The sequence below is a fragment of the Mauremys reevesii genome, linkage group 5 (assembly GCF_016161935.1).
Source record: "Mauremys reevesii isolate NIE-2019 linkage group 5, ASM1616193v1, whole genome shotgun sequence".
Classification (NCBI taxonomy): Eukaryota; Metazoa; Chordata; order Testudines; family Geoemydidae; genus Mauremys; species Mauremys reevesii.
In genome coordinates, this window is record NC_052627.1 from 73,285,283 (window position 1) to 73,300,032 (window position 14,750).

At 40.1% G+C, this 14,750-nt stretch overlaps 1 long non-coding RNA gene across 2 annotated transcripts in view; it reads right to left on the reverse strand.

Annotated features, from left to right (window-relative positions):
- LOC120405723 overlaps nt 1–14,750 on the reverse strand; it is a 54,921-nt gene that overhangs the window by 39,410 nt on the left and 761 nt on the right. Inside the window, exons 2-3 of one of the 2 annotated variants that reach the window (XR_005598808.1) lie at nt 10,800–10,909; nt 6,137–8,090 (exon numbers count right to left, since the gene is read on the reverse strand). This is a non-coding gene — a long non-coding RNA (uncharacterized LOC120405723). Of the gene's footprint in view, nt 1–6,136; nt 8,091–10,799; nt 10,910–14,750 lie in introns of those variants that run through there. The other variant, XR_005598807.1, reaches the window with a different exon arrangement.

A 14,750-nucleotide genomic window follows, 5' to 3' on the forward strand; every position in this document is an offset into this window, starting at 1 on the left:
TCTTTATGGAATGCAAACAGAATTATGGAGAAAAGAGTGTTGCAATTTGAACACACACAATATAGTTCTTTTAACCCTTGGTATGGTACATAAAGTAAGCTGGTGTTGTGACAGATAATGACACAGATCTGCTTACTTATCTTTACAATTAGGAGCAGTACAACACACTGAATTGAGATGGCCTGATAGTCACAGTAATTAATATGCCCCAAACATCACAAATTCAGTCTTCTCTTAAAAAAGATATTAGCAATGGTAGTTGCAGGGTCACATTCTGCCTTCACCTTCAGTTTACTCTAATCTCTGTTAACCACAGTGTCCTAATCAAATTCCAACTTTGCTCACTGCCAAGCTAAATTTTTGTTTCAGTTGATTATTGTTTTTCTTCACCTTCTGAACTAAATTCTTTTTTATGGTTGCTGTGCAGAGCTGAACAGCACATTAGTCACACAGGCAAGCTGCTTCACTACCTCAGTTTCCCTGTCTGTAAAATGGGGATAATGATTTTTTTCCTCCTCTGTAAAGCATTTTGAGATCTACTAAAGAACAGCACTATATAAGAGGTAGGTATTATTATTTCAATTATGGACAAAATAATTCCCACATGTCAGACTTCACAGTGATTTTTTCCTTCATATTTGTAAAATGCTTTGAGATTCAGAGATGAAGGGCATTAAAATGAGAAAATTTGTCCTCAGTTACACCTATGTAACTGGTGAGATCAATGGGGGTGTAAAGGTGCAGGTAAGCGATTAGGACATATGGGATCTATGAGAAGACATAGAAGGAAGGCTCTCTTGGCACCACTTCTTTGAATGACCCTTTGGCCCACCCTTGGCATCAGCTCCAGAGACCACATCTTGCCCTCCCACAAAAGGCTTGTGGTATGTAGGGTAGAAAGAATGACAGAATTTGGTGGCTACTTAAAAACCTAAATAAAAATGACCATGAGAAGGCAAATATAGTAACAGTTTTATTTAAATTAAGATTTATAGTTCTGTTACATCACTTCCTTCAGTCATGCAGATGTGATTTACCAAACAACTGACAAAGTAGTTAAATTTCCAGGGTTTGAATAAAAAATAGGCCTTAAGAATTCACTCATACCAATGACTGCTATTGATTACAAACTGGCATTAAAAGAGAGAACTAGATATAGCCAATGTCTTCAGGTAGTCTTGATTCACATTATTGACACGACTGCTCCATTTGTCAGCCTTGCAACATTGTAGACTGTAGTCTGATACTAGCAAGTGTGCTGAAGGCCCATACACCTTCATAACAGTCCACCACAGTTTATTACGATATCCACTTGGAACAGAAATTTTAGTTGGCAGAATTTAGCCAAAACACCAAGGTAAACAGCTTTATTTGAACTAAACATAGAATTGGATTTCTAATGACAATTGATCAGAACCTTGAGTTAAGTCTCATCAAGAGACAGCATCCCAAACCAGCTGTGGCAATGATTCAGAACGGAGTCAAAAAAAGGAAGAGAGAGTTCAAAACTATTTTTCTGTGAGATACTTGTTGACTTGGTGTGATCATAATTTGAAACTGATATTTGATTGGAAGGGTGGTAGGACAACACTATTTTTTTTATGTTTGGGATAAAAATCAGATACTGAAAATAAGCCCGGAGAATGGTTTAGGCAGAAATACAACCTCAGCTGTAAGAGACATAACCATGATCGACAAACTGGAATCAAACTGTAAAATTATGAATTTGGGTTTGACCTGCAGTATTAGTGGAGCATCATAGTTCATGTGACTTTAGCAACTGTAATGCTCATGCTGAAATTAATGGAGGAGCCAGACTGAGCTGATTAAAAGAAAAATAAATTCTTCTAGTGAATTTTGCTACAGTATTGTTTTGCATTTCAGTTTAACATTAACAAGGTGAAGTGAACGGGGAATCCATTTCTGAACCCTCCTAAGTGTTTTGTAGTGATAATGATATAAGGGAGGCATAGCTAAATATGTTGCAGTCAGAGCTTCAAGTTACTTGAGTACCATTTTGCATTGGCCTGCTAAGCCCAGCATTGCGAGTTCAATCCTTAAGGGGACCATTTAGGGATCTGGGGCAAAAATCTGTCTGGGGATTGGTCCTGCTTTGAGCAGGGGGTTGGACTAGAGACTAGATGACCTCCTGATAGTCTATGATTCTATGCTCTGTTAAATAAAGACCAGTTATGAAGGTGTCATGCTTGACATAAGATCAGTTTTTGTTACTTCAGCTCAGGCATCTTCCACAATTTCTGCTGAGGCTGAAGGTCTCACAGTCTATTAACTCAGTGCCACTAGACCGTTGATGTTGATTTTACCAAGGCATCTACATGCCTTCTCATGAAACAACTGAGATACAAACAGTAAGGGGCAGAATTAATAGTGCCATGGTGCTCATCCTAGAGATTAGCAGAGCAGCAAGTCCTACAGAAGCCCAGAATACCTAATCTTCTGTTTGACATCCTGTAGAACATTTTCTTTACAGGGACAGGGAAGTTAAATTGATCAACTGGGATTCTCAGTTGGCAGTTGCTATACACGTTCAAAGTATTCTTTTTAGTAAGTTGTGTGGAATGTACAACCTATGTGAATCTAACACAATGGACTTATCTGAGTACACAACTCTTTTGCACTATTTTTCTGACATCAGCCATTCAGCTCTTATTTCTTGGTGCAGATCAATATTTAGAGGTCTCAACTTGACTGATTTGCTTGGCAGAGGCTTCGAGGTTTATGTCACTGACTCTGCCTTACACAGTGGGGGTTAGATATTTTAATTTTCAAACTCACTGTGTAATATGGTGTTAGGCATGTCAGATATAATAACTGTATGCTATTTTCTGAGTACTTGGTACAATCTCTGCTTGTATTAAAATCAGCCTGGGGAAGATTTTATAGTACCCTTTAAACATTGGCTCATCAGCACAGAATTACCCTCTCTGTTCCACCCTTGACATGCTCCCTTTTATTTATATCATGCTCTCTTGTTACCTTCTACTCCACGCTTTTACCATATCTAGCATGATTCTGGCTCCATTAATTTATGACGGCTGTTAATTCCATGCAGACATTTTACACCTCTGCCCCATCAATATGGTGAATTGTATCACCATTTACACTAACTCTGAATGTAGCCTTTAACATCAAGGCACTAGCCAATGATTTAAGTCTTCCTTCCCACAGTATTCCATTCTGCCTCCTCACAACATTCCACAGAAAACGCCCTATGATGCAGATCATAAAACACAAAGCTGTTGATAAAGTTGAGTCTACATCTTCAGAGTGAATAATCTTTCCCCCCGCCCCAGGGTTAAAACAGATATTTTACTTATCCTGGTGGTCTAAGTCATTGATTTGTTTTATCCTACAACTCATGAATGACACTACAATCTTTATTTGGGCAAAACCCTCGCTGATCTTAGATTGAACTCCCACTTGAATAATGAGTGTATGCACTGCAGGACAGAGCCTTCTGTTATTGCTCACTGAGCTTTCTGAATCAATGGGAATTGTACTCTTATTCTCCCCATAAAAGATTCTCTTTGTCCTTCAGTGAGTGACACAAATATGAATTTTCTATTGTCAAAACAATTCTAGTAGTTAAGTATGTAAACAATAATAAAAAAAACACACCAAAGCAACTTTGGGCCTGATTCTGCATGCTGAAAAGATTCTCTTTCAGAACAGTGCCTTGGTCCTGATTGAAACAGCTAGTGAATATTAAATTAGAATATTTAAAAATTAATAAAATGTATTAATGTACATATTTTAATTGTATCTCTCTCCCTCACTCTTCATATGCTGCTTATTGGATTGCGTTCTTCCTCACTTATTTTAATCAGCAAGTTAATAATCATTGGGCTAGAAAGTGGCAGTTGGGCTAGAAAGATTCAGGCAGACATCACTGCATTGACTTTACCTTCAGTTCACATTTCTAAAGATTATTTTCCAAATTATAAGGGTTAGTAACTTAATCTAACCCCCCCACCTTGCACACACCCCCAATTAAAAAAAGCATAGAAGCTAAAGCAGACAAAGGCACCCATCAGGAAATGTACTATCTCAACAAACCATGACAATCCAGTCCATACCACTATCTGCCCTATTCTAAGCATTGTGAGGAATGGGACTAAGCGTACTTCAGTAAACAATATCATGCAACCAGAGTTGCAAGGTGCCACTGAGTGTTGTGATTCATCAGAAGGGATGAGTATTGGATAGAGTCAGTGGTGAGCTGGAGCCGGTTCCCACAGGTTCCCAAGAACCGGTTGCTAAAATTAGACCTACATGGAGAACCGGTTGTTAAAGGGCCAGGGGGCGGGCAAAGAACTCCAGTCCGCAGGCCGGACCATCCTGTTGCTCCCAGGATTCCCAGCTGGGGAGGCTGAGGCTCCCCCGGCCCTTCCCCTGCTTCCCCCCAGCTGCAGCGTGGCCAGGCGCCAGCATCAGCTGGGCAGCTCAGCTGAGCTCTGGAGTCATCCTGCTGCCACTTTTTGAGAGTCCTGGCAAGGTGTGGGGGGGGGGCCTGCTGCAAGCTCCAGGGCTGGCCAGAGGGGAGGGGAGGGGGCAAGTGGGGCAATTGGCCCAGGCCCTGCAGGGGCCACTGGCCCCACGAGGATGTCTCCCCCCAGCCACCCCCCGCAGAGCTGCAGCATGGCCAGCAGCTGGGCAGATGAGCTGAGCTCCTGAGTCGTCCTGCTGCTTTGAGCTGCCGGCAAGGGAAGGGGGGAGGGGGCTGCAAGTTCTAGGGTTGCTGGGGGGCAAGTGGGGCAATTTGCCCCAGGCCCTGCAGGGGCCCCCGGCCCCATGGGTATGTGTCCCCCGGCCCCTCCCCCGCTCCCCGCCTTAAATCAGAACTTTTTATAGGGAACTGGTTGTTAAGATTTTGGCAGCTCATTGCTGGATAGAGTGCTCTATATGCCACAAGTTTGAAAGGAACCACTCTAGGCACTTGGATCATCACGCTGTAGCTGTAGTTAGGTATAGCTCCATATTAAAAAAACAACAACTATCTCATAGAGCTGGAAGAGACCCCAAAAGGTCATTGAGTCCAACCCCCTGCCTTCACTAGCAGGACCAAGTACTGATTTTTTTGCCCCAGACCCCTAAGTGGCCCCTCAGGGATTGAGCTCACAACCCTGGATTTAGCAGGCTAATGCTTAAACCACTGAGCTATCCTGCCCCCCAACAGACACTCACAGATTTTGAGTATTCTTTTACTAGGACTTGCAGAACATAAAACAGTGCAAATTCCTTCAGCATAATTACTTTTAATGGTTACAACAATAGATCAAAATAAGAGTTCTTAAACCAGCCAGTAGGAGCAGTTATGTGCAGTGTATAAGTGATGTACATTCTGCCTATCCACAGCCCACTGCACTTCTACTGCAGCTGCTATGCAGCCCTGCAGTGCCAGCTCTCATGCAGCCCGCTACTGTGTCTTGCCCTTGCGGCCAGCTCTCCAGTGGTGGCTTTTGGCCTCCTGTTCCTACTGTCACACAGACTATTGCCCTCCTGAGCCTGGTCCCCTTCCACCTCAGGTGGTACTTCCAGCTCCTATCATTCAGGAATAATGGAGTCCTCTACTGGCTGGACAGGCTGTAACAATGCTCAGTAATAAGCCAGGAGGTTTGTTATAATAACTTTAATGGAACCCTGAAAATACATACGTGACATGTCTCAGAGGCTAGCCCATGTTAATCCATTCTTCCTAACCCCATCATCCCAATTTGGTTGTTATTCTCACTTCTTGCGTCGAATTTGAAATTATAGTCTAAACTCTTCAATGCACTTTCCATTTACTCTAAAGCTCACAGTACACTTTTGGACACTGTAAATAAAATAATACAACCACACATGTATTGGAGAAAAGCACTAGAATTATTGTGATGCTTGTTTTGAGACAGGGGCATCTGGTCATTAGGAGTAAATAAGGCTAAGTCCCACCAATAATGTCACAAATACATAGTGTAGCTAATATTGTGGTAAAACACTGCCACCAAAATAACTACTATCAACACAGTCCAAGTATTAGTGATACAAGACAAAATCTATCATGTAAATGAACAACCAAATTAATGAGTATTGCCTAGTGTCTGAAACTTGACAAATGTAGGCTTGGGGGGGAATGAAATCCAATTGTTTCTACCATTGCCATGGAAATTGTTCTTAGGTCTTACACTAATTATAAGCCTTAGTAAACCAGTTTGATTAATTAGTGCACACTCTAATTGACTTCAGTGGACCCAGGATATCAGCCTCTGCCTCAAGAAAGTAGATGACAGCAAATAGGTATAGCTTTAGAACCAGAGTTTTAAAGGTATTTCAGTACCTAAAGATGCAGATAGGAGTGCATAGTGGGATTTTCAAAAGTGCCTAAGTCCCATTGATTTCAATAGGAGTTAGGCACTTTAAGACTAGATCTACAAATGAGACTTAAAGATTCAATGCCTAACTTTAGATACCCTGTTGCCTAGTGGAATCCACAGGCCTGAGTTAGGCACCCAGGCTCCCTATACAATGCCTGGGGATTATTTGATGCCTAAGAACATAATTCACAAAATTCAGCAAACTGACTGGGGAGACACCTATGCTAGCCGATAGGAAATGCTAGTGAGAGGAGTGTGGTCTATGCACCACTATCAAAGGTACTTGGGATTCATAGCTGTGAACCTTCTCCTACACTTAGGTCCCTAAGACAGTTAGGCCTCTCTCACAAAGAACATTGATAGTTGTGCCATTCCACCTTTTATCCTATAGTCCAATGATTAGAACACTCATTCAGGCTGATAGACACCTACATTCACATCCCTACTGTATGTGAGATGGGGCAGGGACTTGAAACCAGGTCTCCCCATTTCACTTGTGAGTGTCAAACAGTGGGCTAAAGAGGTATTTTAGTCTATAACTCCATCTCTTTTGTAGAAACTGTTCCACTTTGTATAAAATACTTAAAGAATCATCAAGTCCTAGAAAGAGTTATTCTACAGCTTAGTGGTTTAAACACTAACCTAGGATGTGGGAGACTCATGTTTGAGTCCCTCCTCTAATGATTATTTAAGTATGTTACACAAAGTGGAACAGCTTCAACATGAGAGATTGAGAGTGACCTGTCCTAGAATACTTTATATAGCTGGTGACTAGAACATTTAGCTGGGAAGAGGAAGACCTGAGTTCAAGATCTTACACTTCTCAAGTGGAGTGGGATTCAAATCCAGCCCTCCGGTATTCTGAGTGAGTGCTTTAACCCCTGCACAATAGGGTATAATGTGATTAACAGAACCACCATTTTGTGCAGAGCCTTATTCGTATATGTGCTCTAAGAATGCTGTCCAGATGGGATGAGATAGGTGGGGAATGCCTGGTTTGAGGATCACAGTGGGGTTTAAGCATGAACTGGGCCTTAGGCTTGAAATGGCTTTGAGCATGCCCACCACCAGAGACTTAGGTGCCTAGGGAATTTCAGCACCTGCCGGATTAGTTGGCAACTAATCAGTGAGAAACTCAGTTTTGGATTTAGGTGTCTGAAGTGGCAGTTTGACACATAAATCTTGTTATGGATCTAGCCCAGGACATTCATAAAAATCCCACTAGGCACCTATCTGCATCTTTAGGTGCCTAAATACCTTTAAAAATCTGGCCCTTGGTCACTCATTGTTGAACATCCTTGAAACACACAAGAACAAGACAGGAAAACTAGTTGCACCCTAAGTCATTTTGCGGTAATATAAACTTAAATCTTCAAATCATCCAGTTCATACAGTCTTAAAGGTGCCTTTGCATCATGAATTTCCTACATGTGTACATCAAGGCAAATCTTAATTTGGCATTGGAAGTTATTTTTTGTTACCAGTATTAGATGCTGAATATTTTCCTCTTCTCTTCGGCGGTTGCTAGAGGATTTTATGTCAGGCTGATAATAATGCAGATTTAGAATAAAAAATTGGGGGCCATGATAAAGATAAGGTTAACCTAACAAATGAAAACAGAATATATGCTACTTGAAATGAAATTAAAATTACAATAAAGCAGTTAAATTCAAATTTAAAGTTAAATACAAATTCAGCAATAGTCTTGTCTTCCACCTAGGAAATAAGAGAAAGCATCTCCTATAATTAAATGAGTTTCTCCACAGTATTAGACTAAACATCTGATTTAATCTGCTCCTATAATTATTCTAAGTGATTTTAATTAGTACCATCTGTAAAGCAATTTGCAAACAAGTTACTTCTGTAAATATGCACATATGTTATCATCCCCATTTTATCTAATATCTAAGTAGTTCTGAATTTTTTTATGAACTTAAATCTCAAGAGTCATAAATAAGAGGATTTTTTCTCTAAGTTATACTAATCAAACTAAATGTATGAAAAATGGAAATGATGGATTTTTCAATCATCATGTTTAGTATATATGATGATTTCTCAAATAATTTCCTTTAATAGTAATGAAAAACAGGATGCTGACCCACCTTCTTAAAGGTAAAGTAGCATTGTACTAATTGAAGGGAAGTCTACTGATTGAGCACAGGACAGAGAAACATGAATTCTTGAGATCTAATCCTGGTTCTGACATTCCTCTTATGGCTTTGGGCAAACTAGATAACTTTTCTCAGCCTCTGTTTTCCATGTGTGGAAAACAGATGCCCATAATGGCAAATGTGAGTAGACTAAACATGCATTATACACTTATCATAAATGGAATATGAAGAAGTATTATCACCACCTTTTACCCTGGTTCTGTGCTCTGGGTCCCACCACTGGTGGTTGAAATTTTTTGAACAGAGACTTTTCATTAAAAAAAGCCATTATTCAACACCACATTTCCTCCCACAAATTATGATATTTTCCGGAAACATCAGGTTTTTGAGATTTTCAGTGGAAACGATAAATGAAAAATGTAGCCTTGTTGACTAGTTGTATTTGGTCATTGTCATCTTTGTGTTTGGTGGGGTGGGAAAGTGCTTGCTTGCACTGGCAATTTTGATTGATCAGTTCAAAATAAAGAGCATTTTCATAAGTTACTGATTTTGAAAATGAAGCTGTCCCCCCAGACTGCAAGCCTCAGGCAGGTGTAAAATTTGCCTCCTCACCTGAAGCCCTGTTGGCCTGACTGGAGCTGTCACCCCTCTTACCCCCCCGTCGACCTCCAAATATAGAAGTTAAACCACACCTATGCTATAAACAAATTCTGCTAACAATTTTTAAAAGTGGACAATTTGCCCATTTCAAAGAGCTAATGGAACAAAATTGTTTGATATTTACACTTTTTTCAGATTGTCCAAATCAGCTGTAGATCACACCACCATAAGAGTGAACACATTTATTTGTTCACTTAATGAGACAAGGGCTGCTGGGGAGCTTTACCATCTTTTAGAATGCAAGTGTAATATTATTATTATTTATTATTATTATTATACTGGACAGTATGTATTAGGCCTCTCTGCTCAGCCCAATCCAAAGAGGATGTGAGTCTTTTTTATAGCTCACAATTATGGAGCCTGGCTCCTAAACCCAAGCTGTTGAGACTCATGCATTTATCTTTGGAGGTCCTTGGTTCAGTCTCTTAGCTCTCATCTTGGTTGACATCATATAATTAGGTGATTGTCCAAGATTTGAACTGTTGCATGCCTCAGAAGGTTCAGGATGAGCTTATTCAGTCCAGAGGAAGTAACCCACACACTGGGTCAATGTGTACTATGTCCTCCTCTGTGTAAAATCCACAGCTACAGAGCCTGGCAGTTTAACTCAAGCTGTAGAGACTTATACTTTGAGTCTGGAGTACCCAGTTTAATATCTGATGCTGGCCAAAATGGCATCCATTTTGACAACCAGGTTAAACAGAGCTAAGTCCCTATTTTCTTATTCCCATTTTAAGTCAGTAAAAATAGGAAGTCCTCCCATCTTCCCACTGTGTGAAAAATAAAGGAAAAGCTAGAACAGGAGTTACAAGTGTTTACCAGCTAGATGAGTGGGAAATAAAACCAGCTGCAAAATGCCCAGGTTAAGATTACGACAGCTAGTTTCTGTCAAATTTAGAAGAGCCAGCTACCTTCCCATGAAAGGCATGCAGGGAACTAAATGCATATAAGAGAACAAGGCTGCACTGATAAAGAGCTAGTAGGGATCACCAAGGAAGGTGGTCCTATGGACAATGCTGCTTCTATGTACTGTATTACATCACTATATTTAAGATCTGATGAGATACAATTAGTCTTCATTTTCAGCTCAGAATCTTTTTCAATATTATCTGGAGCACTGATGCTTTCAGCTGAACACTTGTTTTTAAGAAAACTGTAGTCTGTCATTTTTGTTTCTCTTCAGTATCTCATGTTGAGTCTCTCATCAAACCAAGATGTTTAAGTCTCTCAATGACATAGGGATATACCCAAGTCCAAGACTGACCAAAATTTTTCACAAAGCCTCAGCTCAATACAGAGATAACTAGAACTGGACTAAAAAGTATAGATACTGTCACACCTGGTTTTTTCATCTTGTTTGACTTTCTTTATCTTTTTCCAATTACAAAATTAAATACTCAGAAAACAAACAATCCTTAGAAACTGCTCAGTCTGTAGGGGGGGGGGAGTCAAATTCACCTGAAAAATTATGAGACCTGCTCTTGAATCACCTTAAAAAAGAAAAAAAGCTCAAGAAACATTTTTGCCCTCTAGCAGGCCTAGGGAAGCCATAAGACAGTGAAATAACTCAGCAGAAATGCAGCAAGGGATACACCCAGCAAGGAATAATGCAAACAAAACAAGTTAACATAAGGAAAAGAATAATAGAGCTCACCAGGCTGGAGTTCAGCTTCTTTCTATGATCTTGGATGTTTAGCCTGGACTCCCATTAGCAGCCTCCCCTCTAGCCCCGAAGCAGCCAATGTTTAGTCTTTCCTAGAACACCTGTGCAAGAAAAAAATGGCAGATGAGTTGAAAAGTTAACTCCTTGTTCACCAGAGACTAAGTAATGTCCCTGTTGTAACCGGTATCTCAAGCATACAAACAATAATTAAGAATGAAGCATCTACCAGCTTTGGATTTTGGAGAGCGGTTGGCAGAAGGATGTTTGTGATTGTATATCTGCAGTCAAATCTATAACCAAGTCAAAAGAAAAAAAAAAGATAATCTGTCTACATCTGTAGATAATTTTAATAAAAACCCTCCACTTAGACCCAATTAATTCAGGAAAGCCCTCAGGTCTGTGCTTAACTTTAACTTTAGGTCCACTCAGTAAAGGCCCCAGTTAAGCAAGGTTGTAAGTATTTGCATACCTTTAAGCATGAGTAGCCATGTGCCTAATATTACTAGCATATTTAAGTATATTGATGAATCCAGACTTCACTTAATGGGGCTACATATGTGCTCAGAGTTAAATACAGGTGTAAATGTTTTACTGAGTCAAGGCCTTAGAGAAGAAGAGGAAGAGACACTATGGGTCTGATGTCCATATTCATGCAAAACATCTGCTGATTTGCATAAAAAGAACTAAATGTACTTTTTAAAATGAGTATATCACAATGCCAGTTCTAAATTTATTGAGTTAATTAACATTCCTGCAATAAGAACTGTGTTTTTATTATTTCTGCCATGATACATTTTTGTTATTATCCAAACACCCTCTGGGTTTTGAAATAATTCTGTCAAATAATTGTTTGTTCCAATCTTCTCTGGGTTTAGTTGGCGGTCGTGCAGTTACACCGCTGGCTCTTTTGGGAACCAGGAAACTACTTTATTATGTAAGGAAAGCTTAAAGAAAGAACAATGCACTCCCTTAACTAAACCTGCAGTATAAAACTGCACATTGTATGTACAAAAGAAACATGGAAAGCAGTTAGATTTGCCATAGTGAGTTCTAGGGGATGGGGCGGGGAAACACATATAAGACTATTTTATACAAAAATAAAATTTCTGCCAACTCTCTATGGAATAAATTTAGCCCTGGTGTGGGCAGGCTGAGCTCAACTAAAATCTGTGGAGTTACGTCAACTTACACCAGAACAGAACTTTGCTAGCTCTCAGTATATATACTAGTATAGTAATTGTTGAAAATAGCAATACATTTTCTCTTTAGTTTACATGGACCAAGAAAATGCTACAGGTATTTTTATTGATTAACCACATAGCCTCTGCCCAAAGTGTTTGTAATCCAAGGCCCTGACCCTACAGGGTGTCCTGCTTATGCAGAATACTGTTTTACTTCAGTGAGTCTTTGTGCCAGCAGAGGGTCCCATCCATGAAAAAAAAAAATAACTTGCAGACTGGAGGCCAAATTTTAGATGTGACCTAAGTGAAGATAACAAGCAATATAGGGGAAAGAGAGGGAAGCCTGTTGCTATGAAACTTTTATCAGGTCATTTTTGCAATAGACAAAGACATTATTCTAATTAAAGTTACTAATATTATTAATCATGTTTATTATGGTAGTGCCTAGGGATTGACCAAGATTGTGCTACTACTGTACAAGTACAGGGTAATAGACAGTCCCTATCCCAAAAAGTTTACAATCTAACAAGACAAAAGTGTGCAAAAACTATCATTTGTATTTGTTTGAGCAATTCTAGAGGAAAGACCTAAAATAGGTTAATTATCACAATCACTGTGTTACATAAGCTTACCTTAAAAGCTAGAAATGGAATTCAGATTGAATGATACAGTTTCCAGTTAGTGTAATTAGTTCACTAATAACCACATCCATTAGAATCCATTTAGGTTAGAGTAAATGACAGTTAAGATTTTTATTGAAATCAACCCAACATTTACACTAAAGGGCAAAACATGGCTCCATGACCAGTGTGTCTCAGTGCACAGGGCCGACGAGGGGGGGAGGAAGGCGGTACAAATTACCGGGGCCCAGCGGTCCGGAAGGGGGCCCAGAGCCCGGCTTCCCCGGTCTGGGGGTGCCCGAAAAAAGGTTTTTCACTGGGGCCCGAACCCACTCTCGGCGGCCCTGTCAGTGCATAGTGTCTTCTGGGCATTAGAGAGAGTATGGTGGCACCCCATGCTAGATCTTTAAGAAGTGAAGCCCCCATGTCACCTCAACACTCTCATGCACATGAGGATGTTGGAAGACAAAGTATAGCTACCTCCTTCTCCACTGTACTAGAGGTTGAGGACAAGGCTCCCTAGATTCCCAGAGCTGGGCAGCCTGTCAAGAGAAATTTAGGATCCAGTACATCATGTTTGCTTGCATTTCTCTTTTATTTACAGACATTTTGCACCCCCACCCATGAGCTTGGGCCTTGAGTACAATTGCCCTCTCCCATCAGTCCTGATTCTGGCCCATGTTAAGGTACCTTGGTGCTACTCCAACAGCACATATGAGGCCTTAAAGCAGCTGCAGAGTTCTCTGGTGTGGGGGTGTACCAGGAAATGTGTGCTGGGGGGAGGGGAAGGAGCAGAGCTGGAACAAACAAATATAATTTAGATCATTCCTGTGATCACTTTAAATTACAGTTCCTTGCTGCCCTAAGCATAACATGACTGCAACACAGCTTAAGGTGAATTTTATCCCCTCTCTCCTCAGTTGGAATCCTCTCGTCCTTGGGGAGTGACTCCCCTGTTCCTCCTTGCTGCTGGGAGAAGGGGAGGACTGTTAGTGCTTTCAGATATTTTTCCAGACCCCATATCTCTTGCCACTTTCATCCTTTACATTACCTATTCCATATCAAGTCAGTTACAACAGTTAATTTTCCCTGAGTGATTTATGGCCTCTCAACCTCAAAACCTCTTTCTATGTGCTCACTGTAGATAACTATTTCCTCTAGTATCTTACAACAAGATAACTATTTTGTGCTGCATTCTTCACTCCTGCAGGAGATATTATATTCTCTACAACGCTTTCTTTGGGTGGCACGCAACATTTTCTTGGCTCCCCATGTCATCCCCATTCATAGCAACAGGAGACAGAATATGCTGCAGTGTGAAGGGAAAAAGAGAACTAATGTCAATATTTGAAATGATGAAAGAAGGTAGAGTAACTAAAGAAGTGAAATATACCACATGATGTGTCAGTCACTTTAAACGCCTTTCATAAGGCACATCACACAATAAATTTCACCTGTCTTTAGTCTAAAGAAGAGGGAGTAACAGATGGATTGTATCTGTGGCTAGAATCTAGATACAGCATTTTGATTTACCATTTTAAGGGGAAAGTAAGTGGATACCATATCTTGCTCTTCGAGTATATGAATAATTCTGTAAATTTAATATTTCATTTTATAACCACTTCCATCCCCCCAAAAGTTAACATACCAAATGTAGTTTAATTATAATGCCCACTGACTAGTTGCAGCCATTAGCCAGTTTTCATAGTTGTTTTGATGTTTCCCAGCTTGCAAATAATTATCCATTAAAGCTCATCTTGGGTGTTTGGTACAAAAATCAGTCACATTACTAAGAATCTGTCCATTCTCTGAATTGTAATTTACACAGTTTGTTCTTGTAACATAGTGTGTGTCCAATCTCAGCATGAATGCAGACTGTACTCTGGCTGTGTTAAGACCGAATTCTAGACCCCTGCTTGGAGGCTACTGCAGAGATATGATTATTTTAAAATATATATATTCCCTTTCTTCCCCTCAGTGCACACTCTGCTACAACACACTCAGCTAAACAAACATTTTATTCCCATAAATCTCCACATTGAGGAAAAGAAATACCACTTAATATTCCCCCATCCCCTATCATTTTTATCATTTGCTTTCTGAATTTATATATATAGGTTAGGGAAAACTCATGATTATTT